General features: G+C 34.8%; 1 long non-coding RNA gene across 7 annotated transcripts in view; it reads right to left on the reverse strand.

The window, feature by feature from the left end:
- LOC140625478 (uncharacterized) overlaps positions 1 to 9,380 on the reverse strand; it is a 109,953-nt gene extending 100,573 nt beyond the window's left edge. For 3 of the 7 annotated variants that reach the window (XR_012024813.1, XR_012024816.1, XR_012024814.1), the window contains exons 1-2: positions 9,121 to 9,377; positions 1,567 to 1,640 (exon numbers count right to left, since the gene is read on the reverse strand). This is a non-coding gene — a long non-coding RNA (uncharacterized lncRNA). Of the gene's footprint in view, positions 1 to 1,566; positions 1,641 to 9,120 lie in introns of all 7 variants that reach the window. The other 4 variants (XR_012024815.1, XR_012024817.1, XR_012024811.1 and 1 more) reach the window with 4 other exon arrangements.
- Between the last annotated feature and the right edge of the window lie 18,210 nt (positions 9,381 to 27,590).

Here is a 27,590-nt window from a genome sequence, read left to right on the forward strand (position 1 = left end):
CTCTATCAATTTCATCCATGCCATTTCCTCACTTCCTGTTGATACGCCAGTCCTAGCTGGATCTTTGTCTTTTCTGAATTTTAAACATATATATCCAAAAGTTGGCCTGACATTTCCACTTGGATGTTTCAAAAGACTCTCAAAAGCAAATGTGTCCAAAAAAGTTTTCTTTCAAATATGTCCTTTTCCTATGTTCCCTATTTCAGTGAAAGGCATACACATTTGTCTAATTATGGAAGGAAGAGACCTTCTCCTGCACTTCACATCCCATCTAAATAAACTCTTGTTGATTTTAAGTTGCATGTTCTCTCTATTGCTAATACCATAGTTCATGCTACCTTAGTAGCTAACAATCTGGTCTCCTCAAATCTCCTCCTCTTCCTGTCCAAATGCTTCTCTCAGTCAATATGAGTTCCAAAAACTGTTGGAATAAACAGGTTTCAAAATTTACTCTTTGAAATTCATCCCCATTGCTTCATCCCTTATGTTTTTGTTTATTCCTCAGTTTTTCATGTTCTCAGATCTATGTTTCACGCTACCTCAGAGCCTTTGTATTTTCTCTTGCCTTTGCAAAGCTCTTCCCACTCCTCACCCTCATCCTTATCTTCTCATCTCTTGTTCATCCTTCAAATCTCAGCTGAAATATCACCTTCTGATAAAACACTCCCAGACACTACCTCCCTTCAATTGGATTAACTTTTTTATAATACATGCTCATAGCGCTTTGTGTTTCTCTTTCACTGCTTTTATCACTGCAATTATAAGCTTCAGCATTGAATTTATTTTCTGTTTTTTTTTTTGTTTTCTTAAATATTTTGAGGAAATATTTTTAGAATTAACTAATTAGTTAAAGAAGATTTTGGCATATTTTAAAAACAATTAAATATCTCTATCCTTTTGGCAAGCATTATCAGCAATCTGGAAACAGCATGGGACTACTTGTCCACTCTGCAGCATAGACTGCTCTGAGACAGGATGTTGGCTAGACCCTCTCTGTAAGGTCTGTTTCCAAGATAATGTTTCCTTTTCTAAAGATGTGAATCTAACCTAGACACTTCATTTTATTTAAACCCAAAATATAAATTACATCTTGTCCTCTATTTGTTACCTTTCACCAAAAACAAAACAAAATAAAACAAAACAAACCTGCAGCCAATAGAGCAGGCTATAAAAACAATATATGCATATATATATATATATATATATATATATATATATATATATATACACACATACATGGTTCTGGGACACTATAGATTTTATTATGGATATTTTCAATCATTTCTTTTCCAAGAACAAAGAATAATGAGACAGATGTATTATATCCAACAAAATGGAAATGCATATATTATTGATAAAGGAAACAGAACAAATAAGTAAGAAAACAACATAACCAGCTTCTCTGAATTCAGTTTTAGTAACCTATTCAGAGAATATCATCATTCTCCGTTCTGTTTATTCTGAATAGTTGTTTTTGATATTCAGTACTGCTGGCTTATAGCGTATCTCTCAATGTTTATAAGGGTTTATTGGGTAGTATTCAAATGAAATTTTCATCACAATTACCTAAGTAGCATTTTTAGAATCCAGATACCAAAGCTAAATCTTCTGAATTGGAATTTCCAGTTGTGAGCTCACACCTGTATGATAAATACAACAGAAAAAGTTTTTACCACAAGTCATCAAGGAGAATCACCATATGAGTTGTCGCACACATTGGGAAGTTTTTAGCTTTTAAATGTTTTCTGCCTGAGAATTTCTTTGTACTTTCAAATATACCTAATAAATCAGTTTAGACTCACTGACTTTGTTTCCTAAAACTGTATAACTTGTGTATAACTTGAGGTTTAAAAGCGGGTTTTATTTTAGATCTTTCATTATAATATATTAGGTCTATAACAACCAACATGTGGGATGAAGAGTAGCCATTTGTGTTAAGATTGGAGTAAAATGGGGGATCCCTGGGTGGTGCAGCGGTTTGGCGCCTGCCTTTGGCCCAGGGCGCGATCCTGGAGACCCGGGATCGAATCCCACATCAGGCTCCCGGTGCATGGAGCCTGCTTCTCCCTCTGCCTGTGTCTCTGCCTCTCTCTCTCTCTCTCTCTCTGTGTGTGTGTGTGACTATCATAAATAAATAAAAAATTAAAAAAAAAAAGATTGGAGTAAAATGTACATAATATTAGAGTGTATAGGATATGGATAAAGAGAAACTTATCTGAATTTAAAGGTGGTTGTACATTGTTATAGATATTCAAGACAGTGCTAGCATTAGAGCTATAAGTCTTATTCTATCTGGAAATACTTTAAAATGTCTTTAAATATAGACAGTTCCGTGGTCAGTATTTTAACACTCTAGTAGGCATTCTCTCTTTTCTTTTCTTTTTTTTTATTTTTATTTTATTTTATTTTTTTTTTTATTTATTTATGATAGTCACAGAGAGAGAGAGAGAGGCAGAGACACAGGCAGAGGGAGAAGCAGGCTCCATGCACCGGGAGCCTGACGTGGGATTCGATCCTGGGTCTCCAGGATCACACCCTGGGCCAAAGGCAGGCGCCAAACCGCTGAGCCACCCAGGGATCCCTCTTTTCTTTTCTTTATTCCTTTCCTTTCCTTTCCTTTCCTTTCCTTTCCTTTCCTTTCCTTTCCTTTCCTTTCCTTTCCTTTCCTTTCCTTTCCTTCTTTTCTTTTTCTTTCTTTTCTTTCTTTTCTTTCTTCTTTTTCTTTCATCTCTTTTAAGAGAGCAAGGGGGTGAGGAGAGCCAAAGGGGGAGGGAGAGAGAATTTCAAGCTGACTCCATGCTGAGCACAAAGCCCAACATGAGGGTCTATCTCATGATCTTGAGATCATGACCTGAGCTGCAATCAAAAGAGTCCGGTGCTTAACTGAGTCACCCAGGTGCCCTCCAGGTAGCCATGTTTCTAGTAGAAACATCATTTCTGGAATACAAAGCAAAGTCAAAGGTACTTGGTTCAAATGGTCAACATTCTAGGTGAGAAGATGGATGAGTTACTCGACAGGATATCCAGGGTATACCTACAGTGTACAACAAATGAATATTTATATAAATCAGAATACTGTTGGCTGCATAAAGCTAAAGCCAATTTACCTTAAACAAAGACAATATACTATTTTACATGATTCATAAACTTCACAAAATCATAAATGACAGGTTTATTTTTCTCCATCTTTCTCTTCTGCCATTCTCAGCATGTTAGTTTTAGTTACTCAGAATCAAAAGATGCCTTTCGTAGCTCCCAGGATCCCACATTCATAGAGCAATTAGCAAAGACAGTTAAAGAGGAAACAGTCTGAGTCTTTTCTATGTATGTCATTAACTAGAACGATTCCATATGTGTGAACTTGATAAGAGTTATAAAACCAACTATGTTAGCTTAAACCATTCATAATTCATTCTCTGGGGATATTTTTCACCCCTGAGGGACAAGTCTATTCAGAAGAGAGTGAATAAACCAAGCTTCTGTTAGCAAAGATGAGGAGTGAGATGATTATTGGGCAGGTGACAGTGGTTTTTTTAATGATATCTGATTATTAGTATAGCTAATAATAAAACATTTGAACAAGGTTTTGTGTTTAGGAGAATTGAAACTAGATAGCATTCAAAAACTGGGAGATAACAATAAAGTGAATTGACACTGATAGTTTTGATTGAGTAAAGTTCTAACTTTATAGGAAATTTTATACAATTCAGCTAAAAGGCAAATTTTTCTTGTGATAAAAGCAGCGTAGAATTTGTAGGCCACTCCTAGAAATTGAGTATGAGGAGAAGGGGTGACTTGTTCTGGTCCTGCCTAAATTTCTCATTAGAATATATTGCAGTTTTGCACACACTATGCATGATCAATAAATTATCTGAACTAATTAGTTTGCACCTGTATTGGTTTCTCATAACAACAAGTGAGAGCATATACTGGTCTTACGATAGCAAGTAAGAATTTCATTATAAATATCACAAGTAAAAGGCATCATATTGCTTTCTTGTGCTAAAGTGGGGAAAAGGGTCTCGTTATTTATTGTGCCTTGGTGACATTATATTTAATTGTTAACAACTCAATTTTATATTTTGGGAAAAATAATATTACCGAGAATTATCATTGTAAAGAAAGAAGTCAGGGAACTCAACAGGGGTTGGGGACCTGACTTGAAGATCTCAGTTTATGATATTAAAAACATTGCTTTTGGAAGAATTTCCCATCATAAATACTAAACTTTAAACTTTATGTGCTGTATTCATTGCATATCAGAATTGCAAAATAATTGATAGCCAGCAAGTTCAGTAAGATTGCTTGGAGTTTACAAAAGAACTCAATAATTCAACATGCACACACACACACACACACAACCACACAAGTGTGGATTTAAAGTCTAATAGGCTCAGGTTTATTTAATGAAATGTTAATATTTCTTCTCATACTGAAAAGGTATATTGAGAAGGAAGCTATGATCCTTTTACAATGGATGTAGAGATTATAGGAAAGCACAGGAGGATAAGAAAGGTGAGCCAGTTTAAATGACCTTTATTCAAGCTCCATTGAAACAAATGAATAAGAGGATTTATCTAGCAGACTATAAAATAGAATTAGAAAAAAAAGATCCAAATACCAAATGAATACACTTTCATCAAAGGAAGCTTATAAATGTGTAATTATATAGAAAAGTATTTGCTCTGGGTTTTTAAGTCAAAAACTAGTATTCATTAAAAATGTTATGCATGATTCTGTTATGCATAAATTAAAATATTAACAAAATGTATTTTGTTACATATTTTAGAAAATACCCAATTGCTCAAATATATTTATATGTTTACATTCCAGAGAAAATTTCTAAAAAATCTAAATGTTTAGATTAATTGTCAGAAAACCATTAAGTTATTATTCTATGTGATCCTCTGGTATCTTAAATAGCTGATATAGTCTAAAATCTTTAGATGTAGTAACACTAGCAAGAGAACAACCATTCTTCTCTTAGCATTTGTGCGTTCAGACTTCTTCATTGTAATAATTTATCAGTATACTAGTGAATGATCTGAGTTTTATTTTCCAAATAATGTAATTTAGTGGTCCCTTAAAGCAAAGAATCTCCTTTTAGAAAAATTTAGGCAGAAAAATTTAGAATCACATTTGCAGTTACCTCTGGAAAAATTTTTAGGGCAGAAATTAAATAAGTGCTCTAAGAGTAAATTGGGGATAGTATGTATAAACATATGGAAAACCTCAAAATCAGTATTTGTTTCTAAAAAATGCTTCTCTTTTAGATTATGAACTCCTCAAGTAAAAAATCCTGTTGGTATTAATGTATATGTGTGTGCGTGTACAAATTTTGTTTTTAATGTATTTTACCCATTATGGTGATTAATTGACAATATTTGCTAAATGATTTGCACTCCTATTCCTTTTCTAAACATTATGGCTTAGTTTTTTACTTGAATTCCTGTTCTTACACATCTATTGTAAATGTTTTCTTTTATGAAACATCTTATATTTTTGAGACATTATATTATTAGCTACACCAAGGTTGAATCTACAGGCTCTACTTTCTACCTTGGTAACTATGATTCACATATGGCTCTTTCAATTTTGATTAAAATTATTTAAAATTAAATAAGTTGAAAATTCAGTTACATTGCACTAGCCACATATCACATATCCAATAGCCATATGTAGTTAGTAGCTACCATAACAATGACAGAAAATTTCTGTCATTGTGGAAATTTCAACTGAAGAGCACTATAGTAGATTATGCTGTGTACTGGGGACGATGGGCCAATAGCAAATTTATTGCTTTACAAATAATATATGGCAAGTATCTCTATAAGTGACTACTGATCATTTTAGTACTCTCTAGAACTTTATGGGTCTTAGCTGTATCTATAAAAGTCCCAGTAGATCATGACGCCCAACCATGTTGGTGAAAATTTGATATATCAGAATCTTGATACTGGGAAAAGTAGTGTGCTATGGTAGAGGAAAGAATGCAAGTCCCTGAAAATTATTGTTCTCATTGTTAAATGTAAGTGTAATTAGACTCTGTTTATAAGTTAACACATCCAGGCCACGTGTCAGAAGCACGTCTGTATTATGGTCCAACATGATAAGTAATGAACACCATATTGGGAAAGAATCAAGAGTAGAGATAATATATCTTTTTGAAGAAGTAAAAGTGTTTCACAGTGTGGTTCACATTTAGGCAGGTGTTTGGAAGTATGAGTAAGGGTTTGTTCAGCAGAAAGAATGGAGAAGAATATTTTAGACAAATATACAGCATGAGAAAAGTCATAGACTCATAGAGCTTATACATTTGTAAAGCAATGAGAAAATTAACCTGACTGGAACAGGAGGAATGGGGGATAGAATGACAGAAGAAAGGACTGGAGAAAGCAGTTTCTTTTGAGTTTTGTTAGCATAATTTTGTTTCGTAGTGTCTAGATAACTCTTGATGAATAAATGAACTTGTCTTTCCAGACGACAGAATTGAGGACTTGACCCAGGCTGGTTAAGTGAGGCTGCACCAGTGGGCCCACACACCGTGAGATGGCTTGAAGCGGTCAGATTGCTTCTCACCTGTTTAAAACAGTTGTTTATGTAGTAGAATAATATCATTATGAATAAAACTCATTTCATTTCCAAGGTAGCCCAGAATTTAGATCAAATAGTATTGCCTTTTTGTCAGAATATTGCACTAAAAGGATATATAAGAGTTCCTAACTAGGCATATATTTTTAGGTGCATGATTGATCTTCCCTTCATCATTGTTGCTAAACGTTTAGTTCGTACAGTTTTATTTATTTGGGGGGCATTCTCAGTAATGTTATCACTAGGAGAAGTAGATATGTTTAATAAACTGTCCCATTATTTCATGACACGTGAAATGGTGTGAAAAACATAGGTAAAAACTGGATCACGTTTGCAGTTACCTCTAGAAGCAATATTAAGATTATATTCCTGTGAAAAATAGAAGGTATTTGCAAATACCTTGTTTTTCTATAAATAGTACTGAAATTTGCTGGAAAAATCCCACAAACTAAACAGAAAATAGACTAGTTCACTGTCAAGGAATTTAACTACAACGACAGATAAATGTCTGGGAAGAAAATGTGAATTGATTCAAATGAAGTAAGAGATACAAAAGAATCCTACAAAGGATAGCTTCAATACTAATAACAACAATGGGATGAGCCCTGGGTGTTATACTATATATTGGCAAAGTGAATTTAAATAAATGAAAAAAAAAAAACAATGCAGAATAAATGAAAGGAAAAGAGACTCAGGTAGAAAAGGGTTAGGGATTTAAATGAGTTGTTTCCAAAAAGAATGCTCTGCAAGCAAGAAAAGTGGGTGAAAAATCTTCAGAAACAGGCATATGTGAATATAACCCTGGGTTACCTAATTCATTTAACATTTCTAAAGAAGAAAATATTAATGAATTGTTTCACTTAAGAATACAACCAAATATGTTGACATTTAGATCACACAAATACAATAAATCTGGGAATATTCCTGAGTTTATTTCCTTCATTGAAGAATTCTCAAAGTTAAAGAAAAATCATGTGATTAGAACCTGCACAAATTTTACAAATTGTTTAGATTTATTTTACACTATTTTTTTTTCTTTAGAAGTTATTGTGCTATTAGAAATCTAGGGAATTTTTCTTTTGTCAGGAATATAAAACAACTTATTCTTCCTTTTCTTAATTGGAAGTTCTGTTTAGCTTAACATATATTGAGTTAATGGCAACAATGTTGATTTATGGTAAGAGAATGATTCACAGCTGTTCAGTCCACTGCATTAGTATAACTATGGGAATGAGTCCCAAGAAGACACCGAAGGGGCAAATCACAACTTGAATTCTTGTTTGATAGAAAGTAAATAATTAGCCTGACTAATGATGATCCATGACATTTTATCCAGCATATACTAAGTAATCAGCATTGTTCAGTCATAAGGAATACAGGTGGAGCTGAAACGTGATTCTTACCTACAGTGAGTTTATAAATGATTTAAAAAGAGAAGACTAGCATATTATTGCAGGCAAATCTCATATTGCACTCCATTGGATACTATGCCATTGGAGTTCAAGACAGTCTCTTGGAAAAAATAAAGTTTAATTTCGACTTTAAAAGATAATTTAGATTACACGAAGGGGAAAAAGAGGGAATTTGTGGAAAGGACCCTAACCTAAAGCAAGGTACACGATATATTTATGCATCAATAAGGAAAAACAAAAACAAAATACCTGATTAAAAAGAAGGCTATGCTAAGAAGCAGGAAAGCAGAGGGAGATACATATTTATATTTAACAATTTTTACAAAAAGAGATGTAATTCTCACATTTGCAGAAAAGAGATGGACTTGCCAAATTTTAAATAAACTTGAATATCAAGCCATTATACTTGGTTTTAAAAAGGCATAACATAGAAGCAATGAAAGTTTATAGTATTGTTTTTTTCTTCAGTCATGATATGACTGATTAATTGACTAATTAATCATCTGCCTCTGCCTGAGCAGAGGCAGATGAACTGTTAGGTTAAAGATTATTTTATTTGAAATCCAGATGAATGACAATAAGGAGGTGGATTAAGAATAAGAAAAGTAAGATGAAAAATGTTATGAAAGAAGAAAAACAGGGCATATATGAGAAGGCTCTGTGACTAAGATGACTGAACTTGTTTATTCTTGGGCCTAGGAATAATATGGGAGCCATAAATTAATAAATGTGATTTTTGATACAGATAGCCTGAGGATTTCAGAGTAATAATTTCCTCTCAATTTTCACTTGATTGACACTGTGACCTGCATAAGAATATAGTAGACAGAGTCTATTCGAAGGACAGAGTTTGAGACTCTCTGTTTTAAAAATTTTAGAGTATTTTATAAAATTATACAAATTAATACCAAACTATGTAGTGAAACTCCCACTCAAAGCAACTGTGTGCTTGGCAGATGTAATAATAATCACGGTCAATAGACATCCTTATATAACTATGCACATTTTTTGCATATACCTTTTTTATTTGTATTTGGATCTGAAAGGAAACATATACATATTTTCCATAAAATATTATTCGTGTATTTCTGAACCTTGTTTTTTCAACTTTACCCACCTTTGAGATCTTTCTGTGATAGGATGTGTAGACATACTTCATAATTTTAAAAACTTCATTGTAATCTGTGGTAGACTGAATTATTGATCTCAAATCTTAACTCTCCTCAAATAGAATTTTGGGTCCCCATCCTTGCTCTGGCCTCACGGTGATTATAACATACTCTCCAGTCTCTTGACTGTGGTCTTGATTGTGTGACTTGCTGTGGCCGATGGGATAGTAGTACATATGATAAAAGCAGAGCATTTTTGTGGTGGGGCTTACTCCAATATGTCATTGCCATTGTGATGTCAAGAGCATACCTCAGGGACCCACTGCCTCTTCTACTTGATCTCAGTGTGACACGTGGAGTAGACCCACAGTTGAAGTGAATCCCTTATAATCCCTAGGTCCTCAGTCTGAAACAGAGATCTGATATGAGCAAACTCAGACATGTTAGGGAGAAATAGATGCTTGTTTTCTTGTTTTTGTGTTTTACATAGACATTGTGTTTGCTCTAATGTACCAATAGATAAATAAAATATATTCCTAATTTATGGTAGTATATTTATTTTACCATTCTATTGTTAGGCATATATATTGTCTACTATTAATCATAAACCATACTGCAATTAATATATATATATTAATTGTGCACATGTGGGCTTGTATTTGTTAAGGATTTTTATTTTCACTCAGTAGAACCTACTGTGCTTCCCATACGTAGAAGGGAATTTATTAGAAGTATATTGAAGACTCATGAAGTCAATCAGCTGCTTGGAGGAAAAGCAGCAATTAATGCAGTTCCAGAGCAGGAACTAGAACAAGACTATATCGAAAGAAAACTTTGATAAGGCTAGTAAATCCCCAACAGCCCCCTTTTCCCCCCGGTGTTGAAGAGTCATTTCCTCTGACTGTAGGGAACATCTGATTGGCTTCGCTTGGATAGAGGCTCTATCTCAAGTGGAAGACATCACAGTGTAGTCAGGGGAATTGGAAAAGGATCAGCCATTTCCTTCTCTTCTACCTTCCACTTCCCAACCCCCGCCAAAAAAAAAAAAAAAAGCAAAGGATCATTGTACTGGTTTGTTCTGAGTCTACCTAGCTAATCTGGAACTGTGTTTGCAGAACCCCTTTCCTTGTGCAAGACTTGGAAGGTAAAAATGAAGCAAGGAGCCAAGTGTCAGATGCCTAACCTCTTGTTTATATTTTTGCTGATCTAGATCAACCAGCTACCACCAGACATCTTACTTCAACTTCTACAAACCTGAGCTAAGTGTGCTCGCAGCTCTGTGGCAAAGGATGCCAGCTGCTTCTCGAGGTTAATCACTACATGTTACGCTGGCAATAGACACAGATTCTGTTTTTTCACTCTGTATTCCAACTGATTTCAGCTGTCCTCATGGATGATCCCGGTGTGTCTTAGTATGTTTCAGGTGACATTATGAATCTTTGCTCTTCTTCTAGCCAGCTCTCCTGACTGTTGCTCAGACCAATCCGTAGTACATCAGGATTGATACTGGACTCAGAGCTAACAGCTCCACACACTGTCTTTCAGCTCCCGTAATTTTATAAAATCTAATTCCTATAATAATTCCTACATTCTTTATCACTTATGGCAATTATGCTTTTCTTTTTGAATCCCAACTAGTACACCCAAAACTGAAATAAAATTCTAGAGAGTATTTATTAAGATGGAATTGATAAGTGAAAAGTTTGGTTTTATTTTGACAGATACAGCTAAAATATCTTCCCGCAATGCTGCACCCAAATACAAAATTAAAACCTTTGTTAGTAGAGTTTTGGGAAAAAAAAAATGGTAGAACTTCATTCACCACAGCTTTTATGCATTGATAAGAAGGATAAGTAATTCTTGTTGGTTGGGTAGTTTCCTAGAGTTCCCTGATTCCTATCATATGTTTTTAAGTTTCTCTGCATTGTGAAATAATGGAAGCTAAAGAAAGTAAGACAGTATTTTATTGTCTTCACTTAGAGATTATTATTGCTTTTTTTTTAAAAAAAAAAAAACTCTTAAAAAGATCTTTCCTGTTACAAAAGCATAAAATATTTCCAGCACCCTGAGTAATATTTTGATATGTAATTCAGGTCATTTGTTTATTTGCTGATGACCTTCTGATCATGTTTAAGATATCAGCCAGCCTTTTTGTCTTGCTGTAAAGAGGTCCGCATAATTTCAACCCTACCTTATTCATCTTATTCCAGGCCTTCCACAGTCATACACGGACTTTCTCTTTGTTCTTTTAACATTCAAAATTATTTTCTTCCCTTTTTACTTTGGTATAAAGTGGTCCAGAGTATTTTTTATGGCATCCCAACTGCCATTATATCCAAAATTTGTCCAATTTAAAAAATTGCTCAGATTTTCTTGGAGTTTCTCTTGCTAAGCCTACCCTTGGCATTTTTGGATCCCCGTTCAGGGACATCTGGTTTCCACTTCAGTTGATAGGTTTAGATATGAAAATATGGAGAGGAATAATGATTTTCCATTATAACACTTGATATCATTGTTCAGCTCACTGTTAAACATTCTGGTTTGATAAGTGACAATATAGGGCACCTGGGTGGCTCAGTTGGTTGTGCATCTGCCTTTGGCTCAGGTCGTGATCCCAGAGTCCTGGGATCAAGCACTGTGTTGGGGTCTCTGCTGGGTGGGAAGCCTGCTTTTCCCTCTCTCTCTACCTGCCACTGCCCCTTCTTGTTCTCACTTTGTCAAATAAATAAGCAAAATCTTTATAAGCCAGAAAATATCCTCATTGGCTGCCCATATAATTTGCCTCTGGAAAACAACCATACATCAGCCATTGCCAAAGTTCCCTTCAGGTCTTAAAACCCTTTGCCATTTCTGGTCTTGCTGTCTGGCTTCTGATTGCTAAGTATCACTCTTTGGCCTCTGATACCCCAGAACCCTCTTACCCCACGGAAAGAAAGGAGCCAGTTCACAGAAGCATGTTGTATGCAGACTCTGGAAGATAGCCCTACTGAGAATCTCAAAAACACCAACATTCCACTCACCTAGAGTATACAATATCACTTCAGTGAAGAGAGTGTTTTTGGGGTTACCCAGGAACACTATGACCCAGTTGATTCCCTGGTCTTACATAGTTAACCCACTTTGGTATCCCCACTTCTTGAGCTCTCTGGCCTCATTCTTAATACTCTGACAAGGCAGTTCCAACTCCACCTTATTAGCTACGGTTGTATCATCTTCTGTGAACTAAAATGAGCCATTGCAACGTCATACTAGGATCAGCTTCAAGTGTCCTGCCAAATGTTAATGTTATATTTGGCCTGTGTTGGTTCAGCACCCTCAGTAGACATGCCTATATATGCTCTTGGTTCCTGCTGATTGATATTTGCAGGTTCAGCAGCTCTTTTGAGTTAAAAATCTATTTCTCCTTGTACCGCGATCTTGATTTAGGCCACGCTGAATACTGACCGTAGTAACTGGTCTGGAAATAAAATTTGAGAAAGAAAAGACACACTTGATGCAGACGAATATCATCTTTTGAGGCATTCATATCAGGTGCTGTCTTTCCTTAATAACCAGCCGCTGGTAGTGGTGGTAGTGGTGGTGGTGGTGGTGTCAGGGAGGTAGTCTCCACTGGCAAGGGAAGGGGTTGCTACTGACAGCCGGGAAGTATTACGGGAATTGGGGGGAGTTTTAGCTATTCAAGTGAATTCATTCAAATGTCCCCATCCCAGTCCTCAGGACATCAGTCCTTCATTACCTCACTATTCAGGCCTTGATTCTAGCATAAGTGATTGTTAGGTGGTGAGTGTTTTCTATGTAATTTTTATCACTCTTACAATTAAATTTTCAGTTTTATTTCCAGTACGATCTGTACACCAGCAGCAGGAAATAATGTATCTTTAATTGCTGCCATGGATCTCTTTTGACTTAAATGCTGGCTGAAGCTGACCATTGAATATTGTCTTAAAAAAAAAAAAGTAGTTAAAAAAGAGAACTGAATCTCCAATTATTTTAACTCTATTGGCCTTCATGTCTTTCAGGTGTTAGACCCTGTACATGCCAATGCTTTTCTTTTCACTTGTACCTCATCACAAAGCACCCTAATGAGAATTCAGATAAGAGATAAGGAGTGTATTATGGAGATTATTCCAAAGAGCTGAAATGGAGGTGGAGTCCAGGAGGGGAGGGAAAGTCAGAGGAGTTGGCATTCATGATCAGGGTGTCCAACTGAGTTTAATCTTTATAGGAAAATCCTAAAACTCTATTTGCAGGACACACTTCAAATTTGTCCCACCAAGGAGCAAGGAAGCTGGTGTGTCCTCAGTTTTTGAAAGTTATTTCTGAGGATGTGAACTCACCAACTATTCTGGCCTGTTCTAAGCCCTACCTGCAGTAGCTTCTAGAGCCAGGAAAGCACAGGTACTTAGGAAGCTGTAGGAATAGTCTCTCAAACAACAGCTGCCATCGGAGATAGAACGAGGAGATTGAGTCATTATCATAAAAGTATGACAATGATGCAAATTAGTAACATTCAGAAGTTTAATTTATTTTTGTTTAGTGTCTACGATCATGTGTTTAAAACCTGGAGATTTTACTAGTCAATCTACTTTTCGGCTTTATATTATATTTATGTGTAAATATTAAGGAGCCATATATGACTTAAATATTTCAAGTATTTTTTTTTTACCAACCTAACAGTTTTCTTTAAAAATATATTTTATGAGTCTTAATATTTTAGTGAATATTTCAAATGTTTGGCAACCCTAATCAAAATTAAAACATAAACATGGGTAACAAAAAGTTGTCTCACATAAACATAGGTAACAAATTAGATAATTTATTTACTTTGATGTTTCCTATGTATTTATAACAGCAATATAATTCTGGATCCCAGAATGTCTTATTTGAAGAAATTTGCTATTGCTGGTTTTCAAATTTTAAATAAATTATTTAGATTAATATGTTGAAATAACTTAGTTTTATTCCAAAATTGCTTTTCCATTATTGTTGCATATAGTTTACTGTTTAAACTTTAATTTTTGCTGAATATTTTGTTTATTTTCACAGCAGCACAGAAATAATCACAAAATAACATGAAATTTATAGTAGAGCTAGAGAGAATTATTTGCTTTGTTTGTTATTAAGCATTAAAATTGATGTTAAACTGAAGATCGAAAGAAATGTATTATGCAAAAAGATGATTTGATCAGGGAATTGGAACAAAATAAAAACCAAAAAAACATCTTATTGTATGTATTGATAACAACTGAAAAAAAGTTTAAATATATGTATTTTTTTTAATGAATTATATTGTTTAGATAAATCATTCAGAGGACAGGCAATAGCAGTAGAATTATTTGAATAACAAATTGATGTACTTATAGATTGAGAAATATGATAACATTACTGGTCACAAGAAGGAAAATAGGTGAATTGTATCAACTTTAGAAAATGAATATCATATTAATATAATGATTTCATATTGTCTAGCAAATTGATGGATCTTGCTCATAAACTTGTGGTTGGTACGTTATTGCATATGTGGCTTATTTTAAGCATGGGATTAAATTATATCCACATTTCTCTAATTGTGTTTCAAAATGAAGGTGCACTGGGTAAATGAGTATGAAGTTCATCACCTACAATAGATAGTAAATTTCTATTAAGCAAATAGGAAAGTTACTGTTAAAAATTTGATCCTAAATTCACTTTAGAAATCTAGAGCCAGGTATTTTCTGAACATTTCCTCTTCTTTATACTCCCTTTGGATTTTTGTCTGTATATTAATTTTATTTGTAATTATATAAATGATGGTAATATTCATTTGCCCAAAAGGGACAGACTCTTCAAAGAGGTTCTGCATTATGGCAGCTTGAATGTGTTCATACTACCTCTCATTTCCCAATTCCCATCCTTCTACCGCATACCCTTCTGAGATAGAAATCTTTGTATCTCTGGCAGATCCGTGAGACCTGGAGAGTTTGAGTCAGTTTATGGTTTAGAGAGGTCTGGGTAGGAAATGCTGGCCTGCAATATTTTCCTCTTTGGTCAGAAGAGTGCCTACCTAGGGACCAGCAGTAGGGAACTTTAAGTCAAAGCTAAAATGTTGGATTCTCCAGAAAGCTTGACTGAGGCAATTAGGGACTCTGAGAATACAGATTTTAGCTGGTTTGAGATTACTACTACCACCATTCTTCTCATCACATATCACCCTTAGGTTTGCTCTACTGGTCCTGTGTCTCATATATAAATGGAATCATGGCCACAAAATGGAAAAGAATTAGTCACAAAAAAGTTGTGGATATCCAGAATGACAGTGTAAGATGCTCAACGGATCTTTTCCCTAGCAAAACAAATAGTAAAAATTATTTTTGAAAACTTGTATTTTACAAATGAAATAATTTAAATTTTGAAACATTTAACACCATCTTAAGGGCACACAGTAAATGGATAAAGATTTACTCAAGAAAATCTACTTTCATTAAGAACAGTTAGCATCTGTGGCATTTGAACAATAATTTTCCCATTCCCACCTCTCTACTCCAACTAAATGGGATAGCACCTCTATTCTGGATGCATGTGGTCAAGAAAACAAGACTTCCCCCCCAACCTTCAGGCTATTACTATGGTGTTACCCCAAGAGAGACAGGCCACTGACATCTCTCATGCTTTATTCTAGATAGGCATGGATGAGAGGGAAAGGACCAGAAACATCCAGCCCCATTCAGAGAATGTCTACCTCTAACCAAGTACATCTAGTTGAGAATATTTGGGCCCAAATGCCCCATCCCAGGTTGTTCATAGTTCACAAATTTTATGCTAGGAGGGCCAACTGGAGAACAATGCTACCATTCCTATCCCTCAAACTGTAGAGAAATAGTATTACACAGGGAGAGGTGGCTGCTGTCCCTGCCCCTAGCTTCAGTGCAGTGGCTCAGAGGCTCAGGCTAGAGAAAGAAGCAGACTGTAGAAACAGGTTAAGTCCATAGCTTGCCCAGCATGAAGTCTGACTGGGAAAGAGCATGGAGAAGCTTATTAAATGTTGTGTTGAAAACAAGACACATTTTTTGCCATTGAGTAATGAAGCGAGATTGGTAGCTCCATATTATCACAATAGAAATAATGGTAGATCATCTAGACACTTAAGAGAGAGAATCAGGGAAAGAGACGAGTAAGAAAACTGCCCCTCCAGTCAGAGGAATGTTTGGCAACTGGCTGTTCTCTGCATTTGCAAAAAGGGTCAACTCTAATTGCATTCGACTATGGAGCAACTGATAACCCAGGGCACTGTCAAATACAATAGAGAGAGAAGACACCAGTTAGTAGATGTTACCATATAGATTCCCTAAAACAGAAGACCAGAAGGTTAATGGGAAAAGCAAAAAAAAGAAAAAAAAAAAAAAAAGCTACAGTCAAAAAGAGCCTGGCAAAATGGCAGCCATCCCTCATCCCTGTTGGCCAACAAATCTGTTCACGCACCCAAGGTGGTGCTCTTTAAGGAATGACATTAGGAAAAAAAAAAAAGAAATGACATTAGAAGCTGCAGGGGAAATAGGGTTCACTGAACTAGTCCAGTGAAGTCACTATATGATAATAAGCTCTAGAGTGGAGGAATCTATATCTAGAGTTGCTATATCATCTAAAATTCAGAAAGAGAAAGAAAGAAGAAAGAAAGAAGAAAGAAAGAAAGAAAGAAAGAAAGAAAGAAAGAAAGAAAGAAAGAAAGAAAGAAAGAAAAAGAAGAAAGAAAGAAAGAAAAGAAAGAAAGAAAGAAAGAAAGAAAGAAGAAAGAAGAAAGAAAGAAAGAAAGAAAAGAAAGAAAGAAAGAAAGAAAGAAAGAAAGAAGAAAGAAAATGCAAGACACGTAAAGAAACATGGGATTTTCCATAAAGAAGCTCAGACATAAGGCTGAGAAATAAAGGACTTTAAAACAATTAACTAAGTGCCTAAGACAGTGCCAAAATAGTTTGCTTTTGAGGGTTGCTCATTCAGAAAAAGAGCGCTTCAGTCCCAACACTCTAAAAGTTGAGAAAAGAATTAACATTTAGCAGATATCTGTAAGTTGGCCCTGTTAATCTCACAAAATTACAGAAAAATACATAAAACAGTAGGATATAGTCAGAGTCAGACCCCAAACAGACATCTCCGAGTGTTAAAAGGCTGAAAATCTGTAGCAGCAGATGTATTTGTATATTTGTCCTGTATTTTATTTCACCACATATGGTTCCATATTACCACTGAACATGATTATAGTAGTTCTGCTCATGTTGTTAGAGTTAAGGCAGTAATGCCATTTATAAACATTTTTCCACCCAGGTGTTCCAATTATATTTAACTTTATATATATTTTTATGACTTTAATTTTGTCATAAAGTTAGGTCACCGAAAGCATAAATATCACAGTGGAAGATTTCTATTTTACTTCTTTCGATAGACTCAGGATCCGAGAGTTATTAAATCATGTGTATCTCCAAACACTGTCAGTCTTGTTGAAAGATTTTTAGAACAGGCAAAACTTTACCTACATACATACAGTTGGCCACGGCCCTTGAGAATCCTGACATCTACACACTCCAATTTCACATTCTTTTCTCCCCTGTTGCCCTTGGCTTTCATTCTCTAATTTTCAGAGAAAAATCAGCTTTGAAAACAGAAGAATCCAGAATCAACAATCAATGGAATTGGCTTCAAGAGGTGACAGTTACCATATTCAGAGGCTGGAAAACCTTTCTGCTTGTACAGAACAGAGAGTCAGGGATTGAAAAAAAATGCTATAATTTATTTTTGTCCCTATACGATGAAAATGACAGCACCCAAAAAGGCACTGTATTCTGAAAGTGTTCAATATTACTTGATAGATTTTAGTTGGAAAACTTCTTTAGGCCATTTGTTTCAATCATATCGCCTTGGCCTGTTGTAACTTGAAATCAGCACTGCATCCTCTTGTCATGTATGAGGACCTTTGAAGAGATCAACCTTGGACGTGAACTCTCTGTAAGCCTGCTCTCCTATCCATAAATTAATAGGTTGGTGCATAATGGGAATAGATCAGAACAGTATAAAGCAACCAAAAACTTTGCAGCCTGTGTCCTATGTGGCTTATATTAGCCATCTTAATGAAATCGTTTCATTTTGTTAAACACAAAAGATGGAGTGTTGCATCTGATATTCTAAGAGAAGCTGGTGTGACTTGCTGAGATCTCTGTAAGTAGCTCATATCTTTATTCCTCAGATTGCTTCCTCTCTTACCTGCCTTATCCATTTTGTGACTGAAAATCACACTCCAAGAAAATCCACTTGAGATCAACCAATTTTTTTTTCAAATTTCTTTAGAAACATATTTTAAAATTTAACTGCCAATAAATAGCTATAATTAGAGCCTGCTTGGGATTTTCTCCCTCTCCCCACTGCCCCTCCCCTCACTCTCTCTCTCAAATAAATAGGTAAATAAAATATTTTTTTAAAGAATGTAAGGTAAACACTGATACATGGGAATAAACACAAAAATAATGTTCACAGACTATTCCAACACAATTTTTGTATGTTAAATTGAGAATAAATTAAGAATATAAATGCCTGATAGTCGAGTTTTAAAATTTGAATAGATATAGTTAACTTCATATACTTAATTTTGATAATATATGCAATTTATATATAAAACTGATTACATGTTTGACTAAAGTAAAAAAAAATCTGAAAAGTGAGATGATTGCAATACTGTTTTGAATTTTGTATAATTCTTTAATCTTTAAAAACAGTATTTGTTGGGATGCCTGGGTGGCTCAGCAGTTGAGCGTCTGCCTTTGGTTCAGGGCGTGATCCTGGAGTCCCAGTGTCGAGTCCCACGTCGGGCTCCCTGCATGGAGCCTGCTTGTGTCTCTGCCTCTCTCTCTCTCTCTCTCTCTCTCTCTCTGTGTCTCTCATGAATAAATAAATAAAATCTTAAAAAAAACCAATATTTGTAATTTACAGATATCTTTGTCTAAACAATGTATTTTTAAATGTTTATGGACTTCATAAAAGTGGTATCTAATTATATATATTTTTTCCCTAGGACTTCTATTGCTTTTACATATAATTATGCTTATCAAAACCCAATTTGACAAATGTTAAAATTTTTTAAAAATGTTTTAAATTTGTAAACATAAAAATAAATGCAAGGGAATATTAAGAAATATAATACAGAAAACCTATATAATAAATAAGTAAACAACTTAATAAATTTAAAAGTTAGTTCTTAAGAATTCTAATAAAACAGACAAAATTCTAAGAAATATGATAAAGAAGGGATCAAAGTGAGAAAGACAAAAACAATGAGAGAAGCAGATAAAAATACAAATGAGAGAAAATATCAGTGATCATAAATATAGAGAATTTTGTTAATCTTAAGAAAATATTATATATAACTACAATTCTAGTTATAACAAGTGCATTAAATACTATTGAACAGAAGTTATCTACCTTAGTGGGCCACTCGCTCCTTGCTCTTCACCTGAAAAGAAATGGTTTCAACATTTCCTAAGTAAGGAAAAATTTTATGGCTAATCTTCATCAAAGTTAGTAACATCCCCTTAAACTCCTAAACTTCTAAGAATAAATTTTAATCTTTATCCATTGCTTTTATGCACTTTTGATATCATTGATTTTTGTCTGATTTATTAAGATTATGAATTATACTTCCTGATTTTCTGATATTAAAGTTGACCCTGCATGCCTGGTATAAACACATATTTAAAGGGTGTTACATTTGATTTCCTAGATTTGTTTAGACTCTTTGCATCTATATTTCCAAGTGAGATTGTCCAATAATTATTATTTTCCTTCCTGTCTTTGTGATGGTTAAATTACGAGTCTTATACAATAAGCTGAGGTGTACTTCTTTTTATATAACCTGTGGTAGTTTGTAAGCTTGGAAGTTTATTTCTTTCATTTTGGTTACAACTCATTGATAAGACCATCTGAACCTGGATATTTCTTTTGGGAGAGATTTAAAAGTACCTTTTCAATGTATTTTGTTCAGGTATTGCATTTCTTCTGGAATAAATTCTGTATGTTATATTTTTCTATGAATTTGACCATTTCTCCAAGTTTTCAAATATAGTGACATAATGTTATTCATAATAAAACTTCATTTTAGCATCCGTGGCATCCAAAGCCAAGTGCTTTTTACTTTATTGACCAGTTGCAACTTTGCTTTTTTTCAAACTTTCCAGAATTTTATCATTTTATTGATCTTTTTGAACAAATTCACTCTCTGTAGCTCTCTGTAGTATATTTTCCATTTTATTAATTTCTCCTATCTTTATTACTTACCCAATAACTTTTTTCAGTTTTATTTTGCTGTTCGTTTTTTATATTCTTGAGATAGATGTTTAGTTTGTTAGGCTAAGTATTTCTTCTTTTTGAATATAAGCCATCAAAAATGCCCCCATTTAAGTATTGTTCATCTGCACCATCAAAGTTTTGATGTGTACTGTTGTTTATTGTAGTTACTAAATACTTGCTAATTTTCATTTAATGGATTCCTCCTCCCTTAATATATTTGGAATTAAGGAAGTCAATAATTATATGGGGCTTTCCTGCTTCTTTTCTTGTTACTTATTCCAAATAATACTATTTTGTTGAATAAATATAACCTGTATGATAATAGTTTTTTTTAGTTTGTTATGTATTATTTTATGGTCCGGTATGATTATTTTTCACAAATATTCTATTTTTTAAAAGTATGCATATTCTGAAGTTATCATAGGTTCAGTATTTTATATATATGCCCAATAGAAGCAGTCAATTAATTATATTTTGGAAATTTTACCGGCTTGACAATGAGTAATACAAAGTCTTTGGATGGATATTATCATTTGATACTGATATACTTCTCTTTGGATGTGCTTTAGAAGACCTAGAACAACACATGAGTGGCGTACCATACAGCCAAATGTCCATAAATATTTTCTCTCAAGCAAGGTTTTGAGAACTGTTAAATGACAGTGAGTCTGCTACAATTCTTCACAAGAGAGATATATAATGCATTTGGTCCATGCTACCAAAAAATAACAGAAAATTCTGTATTCAAATTTAACATTGAGTAGAAAGAGTAAAATAAAAAAATAAAAAATCAGAAATCAGTAGATGTAAGAGTTTTGGACTTGATTATTACATAATAGTAATTGTTAATAAATATTTGTATCAGCAAGTTATTGATGCAGTAGTGCTGTTTAATGAACCATTTCTTAACTCAGTGTCATTATTTATTCTCACCTCATTAAACTGTGGATCAGCTACGATGGATAGACACGGGTTATGTTTAGCTGGGTTTGATTCTAAGCTTCAGGTAATTCCAGATCCACTCCATAGGACTCATCTTTCCTGGCTTCCTGGCCCAGTTTGTTAGCTGTGGCGGAAGTCATGCAGGGGGGATCAGCAGAAACTTTCAATGTGTTCAAAGTGTAGGCCTGAAATAATTACTTCTGTCCTTATCCCATTGGCTTACGTAAGTGAGGTGGTCAAGCCCAGTATCACCAAGGACACAAAATACTTTCTCCCTGTAGTTGGAGATGCTTCTGCTACGATGATGTAGCAGAAGGCTTGGGGACATGAAAGGGTAAAGATCTGGGAACAGTAAAGCAATTTGTCACAATACTCTTTATATCCTCAGACTCTGAAATCTATTAAAACTTAAAACTTTTTTGGTTTGAGGAAGAGAAAGCCTTCTGTGCAATGCTGTAAATGCTGTAAATATAGCTTCGAATCATGAACTAAGTAGTGTTTATCTATCTTAAAAACAGGATAAGACAATCTGACAATTTTCAAATGTCAAAGTGCTTTTAGTCTATGTTTGTAAATGACAGAAGTAGTAAAGTTTCAAAAATTAATTTCACACTAAAATCATATTTTAAAAAAACATATACGTAGTCAATCGTTCACCAATATAAACTTTTTAGAGTTTCACTGGCAAGTGAAGTTTTACTTAAAACTAAATGAATTGTTTTAAGTATAAAAATATATAATAAAATTCTGATTAGAGATTATCTGTTTTTCCTTTTCAAGCTTTTGTTGAAATTCTAGTTAGATAACATATATGGTAAAATTGGTTTCAGGTGTAGACTATAATGATTCATCACTTACCTATAACACCCAGGGCTCATTACAAGTGCCCTCCTTGATGCCCATCATCCATTTAGCCCATCACCCACCCACCTCCCTCCATCAAGCCTCAGTTTGTTCTCTATACAAAAGAGGCTCTTATGGTTTGTTTGCCTTTTTTTTATCTTCCCCTGTGTTCATGTGTTTTGTTTCTTAAATTCCACAAGTGAGTAAAATCATATGGCATTTAAGACAAGCAACTTCATGCCCTTAGGAGCTCATCCTGGAGATGAATGGGAGACAGGTAAACAAATTTAGTCAGTGAAAAGTATGAGGACAGTAAAAACAGATGTGATAGGAAAAAATAGTGTGGGGCATCTTCAGATAGGGTGACTGGGGAAGGCTTCTCTGAGGAAGCGATGTCAGACCTGGGACCTGAGTAGCACAAAGGAGCCAGTCATGGAACACTCTGAGGGAAGCATGCTCCAGGCAGAGGGAATAACAAGTGCAAATGCCCTGAGGCTAGAGTGTGCTTGATGAGAATGAGGCAATGAAAGGCCAGGAAAAAAAAAAGGAATTATCTTTTCAAAATTCTTGAAGAGTAAATTAACTCTTAAAAGTGTACTGATGGTTGATGACAATGTACGTTATATGCAAGGTTGTGGTGAACAGAAACACATGGTTAGAGAAAATTAATCGTAGGACAATGTGACAGCACTGGGATAAATTATAGATTGTAATGGGTTCAGTATGTACCTTAAATAAGGAATTAAATCTAAAGTGCATTCACTTAGGGCTATTTCTGATGTAAGAGTAATATGTAGGGAGGGATCAGAAACAATCCAATTTTTATGATTAAGTTTCGTGATGCTCACTTATTATAGCAATATTTAGTGTCATTCCAGGTGCTCTTTCTGCAGTCTTTGCATGTATATCCTGCAACTGACTCCTTTCTCTTACATTTAATTTTCTTCTTACTGAAACACATTCTTTAGTAGTTCTTTGATTACAGTTCAATTTGCTATTTGCTATATTTTCCATTTATCCAATAGTGTTTTTATTGTGTCCCCATTCTTAGAAAGAGCTTAGATGGTTATTAAAATTATAGATTGACCTGTGTTTCCCCTTAGCACTTAAGGATACTCATCTATTTCTTCTGACCTGCTGTTACTCATTATAAGATACTTATCAGTTTTGTATTTTTTTAAATAGATAATGTGCATTCTCTATGTTTGCTATTTTAAGGAAAGCTTTATTGGGTTATGGTTTGCATACAGTAAAATTAATTTTTTTTTGGAATTCAGGTTGATGAGTTATCTCATCAACTCAACTAATAGTGGTGTTCAGATAGAGAATTAAGATATTAATTAAGATATCTATTAACCACCACTATTAAGATAGAGAATATGTCTGTTAAACCAAAAAGGTTTTTTGTGCCCTTGTGGTCAGTTCTCTTCCTCCATTCTCTTTCCCCACCTCAAGCTTATTTGAATTTTGTTCTCTAGTTTGCATTTTCCATATGTCATGTGTCATTTAATGGAATCATGTTTTGTGGGTTTCTTTCATTTAGCACAGAGCATGTGAAATTCATTCATCCCGTTACAAATATTAATAGCCCATTTATTTTTTACTTATTGATAGAATGCCATCATATGGGGTATTTATTCCATCCCTTGGTAGATGGACATTTGAATTGTTTAAGCCATTGACAAATATGAGTAAACTTACTATTAACATTCAGATCATTCAGATCAAAGTCTTTGTTTGGGTATGTGTTCTTATGTTTTGTGGGTAGATGCCAAGTAGTAAGATTTCTGGATTGTATAATAAGTGAATTTTTTTTCAAAGATTTTATTTATTTATTTATGAGAAACACATAGAGACAGGCAGAGACACAGGCAGAGGAAGAAGTGAGGGAGCCCGATGTGGGACTCGATCCTGGGACTCCAGGATCACACCCTGAGCCAAAGGCCAAAGCTCAACCACTGAGCCACCCAGGCATCCCAATAAGTTTAACTAGATAAAATACTTCCCTAAGATTTTTCAAGCGGTCTTAGAATTTTTCATCACCACCAGCAATATCCAAGAGCTCCATTTGCTTTTATTCCTCCCTCGTAGTGGGTAGAGTCAGGGATTGTGTGTGTTTGTGTGTTGCCATTCAGTAAGTATGGAGTGCCAACCTATTGTGGTTTCAATTTGCATTTCCCTGAAGTTTAATAATTCTGAATATCTTTTCATGGGCTTATTTGCCAGCAGTATAGTTTCTGTGATAAAGTGTCTGTTCAGATCTTTTGCCCATTATTTAATTGGATTGTTTATCTTTTATTGTTGAGTTGCAAAAGTGCTTTATATATTTTTAATGCAACTTATTTATCATGTGTTATGCAAATATTTAATCCTCGTCTATGGTTTGTCTTTTCATTTTCTTAGTGTATTTAAAAGAGTAGATTTTAATTTTAATGAAGTTCAATTTATCATTTTTTTTTTTAATTTTATGGTTTTTGCTTTTTGTATCCTTTCTAGAAATCTTTGCTTAATTATAGGTCACAAAATATTCTCCTATACTTTCCTCTAGTAGTTTTATAGTTGTAGCTCATAAGCTTAGCTTTATGTTTCATTTCAAGTTAATTTCTGTTTATGGTGTGAAGTAAAGGATAGAGGGTTTCTTAGTTGTTTTTTTGTTTGCTTTTTAACAAATGCCCAAATATTAAAGCACTGGCACTATTTGGATATCATCTTCATTGTTTTACTTTGGTACCTTTATAGAAGATAAATTTGCTGTGTATATGCATGTATGTCTATTTCTAGATTCCCTAGTCTATTGACCTTTATATCTATTTTTATTTTAATTGCAAATTTTGTTGATTGTTGTAAATTTATAGTAAGACTTGTCAGATTGTGTAAATTCTTTTTTTTTTATTTTTATTTATTTATGATAGTCAGACAGAGAGAGAGAGAGAGGCAGAGACACAGGCAGAGGGAGAAGCAGGCTCCATGCACTGGGAGCCTGACGTGGGATTCAATCCCGGGTCTCCAGGATCGCGCCCTGGGCCAAAGGCAGGCGCCAAACTGCTGCGCCACCCAGGGATCCCATGATTGTGTAAATTCTTTAACTTTGTTCTGCTTTCTCAAAATTAATAGCTTACTTTAGAAAATTGTAGAAGAATTGAATCCAAATTCTGAGCACAAGCTCCCTAAATCCTTGATTTGTGTGTACTTGTTTTCTCTGGACCACAAATTTGAAGATTCAGATTAATTCAAATTAAAAGGAATTTATGTGGTAAGAGTGGCAGAGATATACAGAGAAATAGATTTTCTTTTATATCTCCATTCTCTGCCTCCATTAAATGAAGAGTACCTGGGGCCAACTTTGATGAAAACACTGAGCATCAACACAAGCTCATCAAAATCTTCTTTTGAGAAAGTTTTTTTTTTTTTTTTTAATATTTTTAATTTTTATTTATTTATGATAGTCAGAGAGAGAGAGAGAGAGAGGCAGAGACACAGGCAGAGGGAGAAGCAGGCTCCATGCACCGGGAGCCCGACGTGGGACCCGATCCCGGGTCTCCAGGATCGCGCCCTGGGCCAAAGGCAGGCGCCAAACCGCTGCGCCACCCAGGGATCCCCCCTTTTGAGAAAGTTTTATACAATGACTGTGTAGAATCTTAGAATTCGAAGCTGCCTGAGTTCTACTCCCATTTTTACTCAGTAAATATTCCTTCTTAAATATTTTGATAGATGATTTCAAGCCTTTACCGAGAGCATTTAATATTTTGTAGCATAGTTTCTTCCATTTAAATTATTCAGGTGGGGTTTTTCAAAAATTAGAGCTGAACTAATTAGAGCTGTACTAGTATTATATATCCCTTTGTTACAGATTTCTGGGTAGTGTTCCTGCCTCAGATGATTCTGGAAATACGGTACATTACATGTGAACACATATATTAAAATATATTCAACTTAATTGCATAGAGTTAAGTATTTTATTTCTGCATTTATCATATCTACCAACTTAAATTTTTCTAGCATTTATTAGAATTCAAATTGACCATTTTTCACAACAATTGGTGGCTGCATTCTTGAGCCATGCCTAGAACTGTTTGAATTGGTCCTAAAATGTTCCAAGAATACAGATCCTCAGGACGGGGGAATATATGCACAGGGATGTGGGGATCTGAGAAGAGAAGAAACTTATGCTTTTCTTCATACCTGACACTCTGGACAGGGGAAAGCTCCCAGGATGTTGGAGGAAAGTCAGCAATTCTGTGATCGACTGTTGCATGGAGGTCCTAAGGAGAAGGACCTGATGAGGCAAGCCAAGAGCTTCTCACTTGAGCTCTCTAGTTGAGCCCAAGTTGTGAAACTGAAAGCTGCCTCAGAACTTAGTGCAGACTTTAAAGCCAAGGATCACTACTCACCTTTCCCTGATGCTCCTAAAACCCTGAAATGTATATATACTTCCGTGGAGAAGGAATAAAAGAGATATCCCAGTCTTCACTGGAAGGAAAAGAACGAGTATGGTTTAAATTTTTTTTTTTTTTTTTTTTTTTTTTTTTTTTCCTTTTTTTTTTTTTTGTTTATTTTTTTTTTATTTTTTATTTTTTTTAATTGGTGTTCAATTTACTAACATACAGAATAACACCCAGTGCCCGTCACCCATTCACTCCCACCCCCCGCCCTCCTCCCCTTCTACCACCCCTAGTTCGTTTCCCAGAGTTAGCAGTCTTTACGTTCTGTCTCCCTTTCTGATATTTCCCACACATTTCTTCTCCCTTCCCTTATTTTCCCTTTCACTATTATTTATATTCCCCAAATGAATGAGAACATATAATGTTTGTCCTTCTCCGACTGACTTACTTCACTCAGCATAATACCCTCCAGTTCCATCCACGTTGAAGCAAATGGTGGGTATTTGTCATTTCTAATAGCTGAGTAATATTCCATTGTATACATAAACCACATCTTCTTTATCCATTCATCTTTCGTTGGACACCGAGGCTCCTTCCACAGTTTGGCTATCGTGGCCATTGCTGCTAGAAACATCGGGGTGCAGGTGTCCCGGCGTTTCATTGCATTTGTATCTTTGGGGTAAATCCCCAACAGTGCAATTGCTGGGTCGTAGGGCAGGTATATTTTTAACTGTTTGAGGAACCTCCACACAGTTTTCCAGAGTGGCTGCACCAGTTCACATTCCCACCAACAGTGTAGGAGGGTTCCCTTTTCTCCGCATCCTCTCCAACATTTGTTGTTTCTTGCCTTGTTAATTTTCCCCATTCTCACTGGTGTGAGGTGGTATCTCATTGTAGTTTTGATTTGTATTTCCCTGATGGCAAGTGATGCAGAGCATTTTCTCATATGCATGTTGGCCATGTCTATGTCTTCCTCTGTGAGATTTCTGTTCATGTCTTTTGCCCAT

This window comes from Canis lupus, chromosome 36 (genome assembly GCF_048164855.1).
Source record: "Canis lupus baileyi chromosome 36, mCanLup2.hap1, whole genome shotgun sequence".
NCBI lineage: Eukaryota > Metazoa > Chordata > Mammalia > Carnivora > Canidae > Canis > Canis lupus.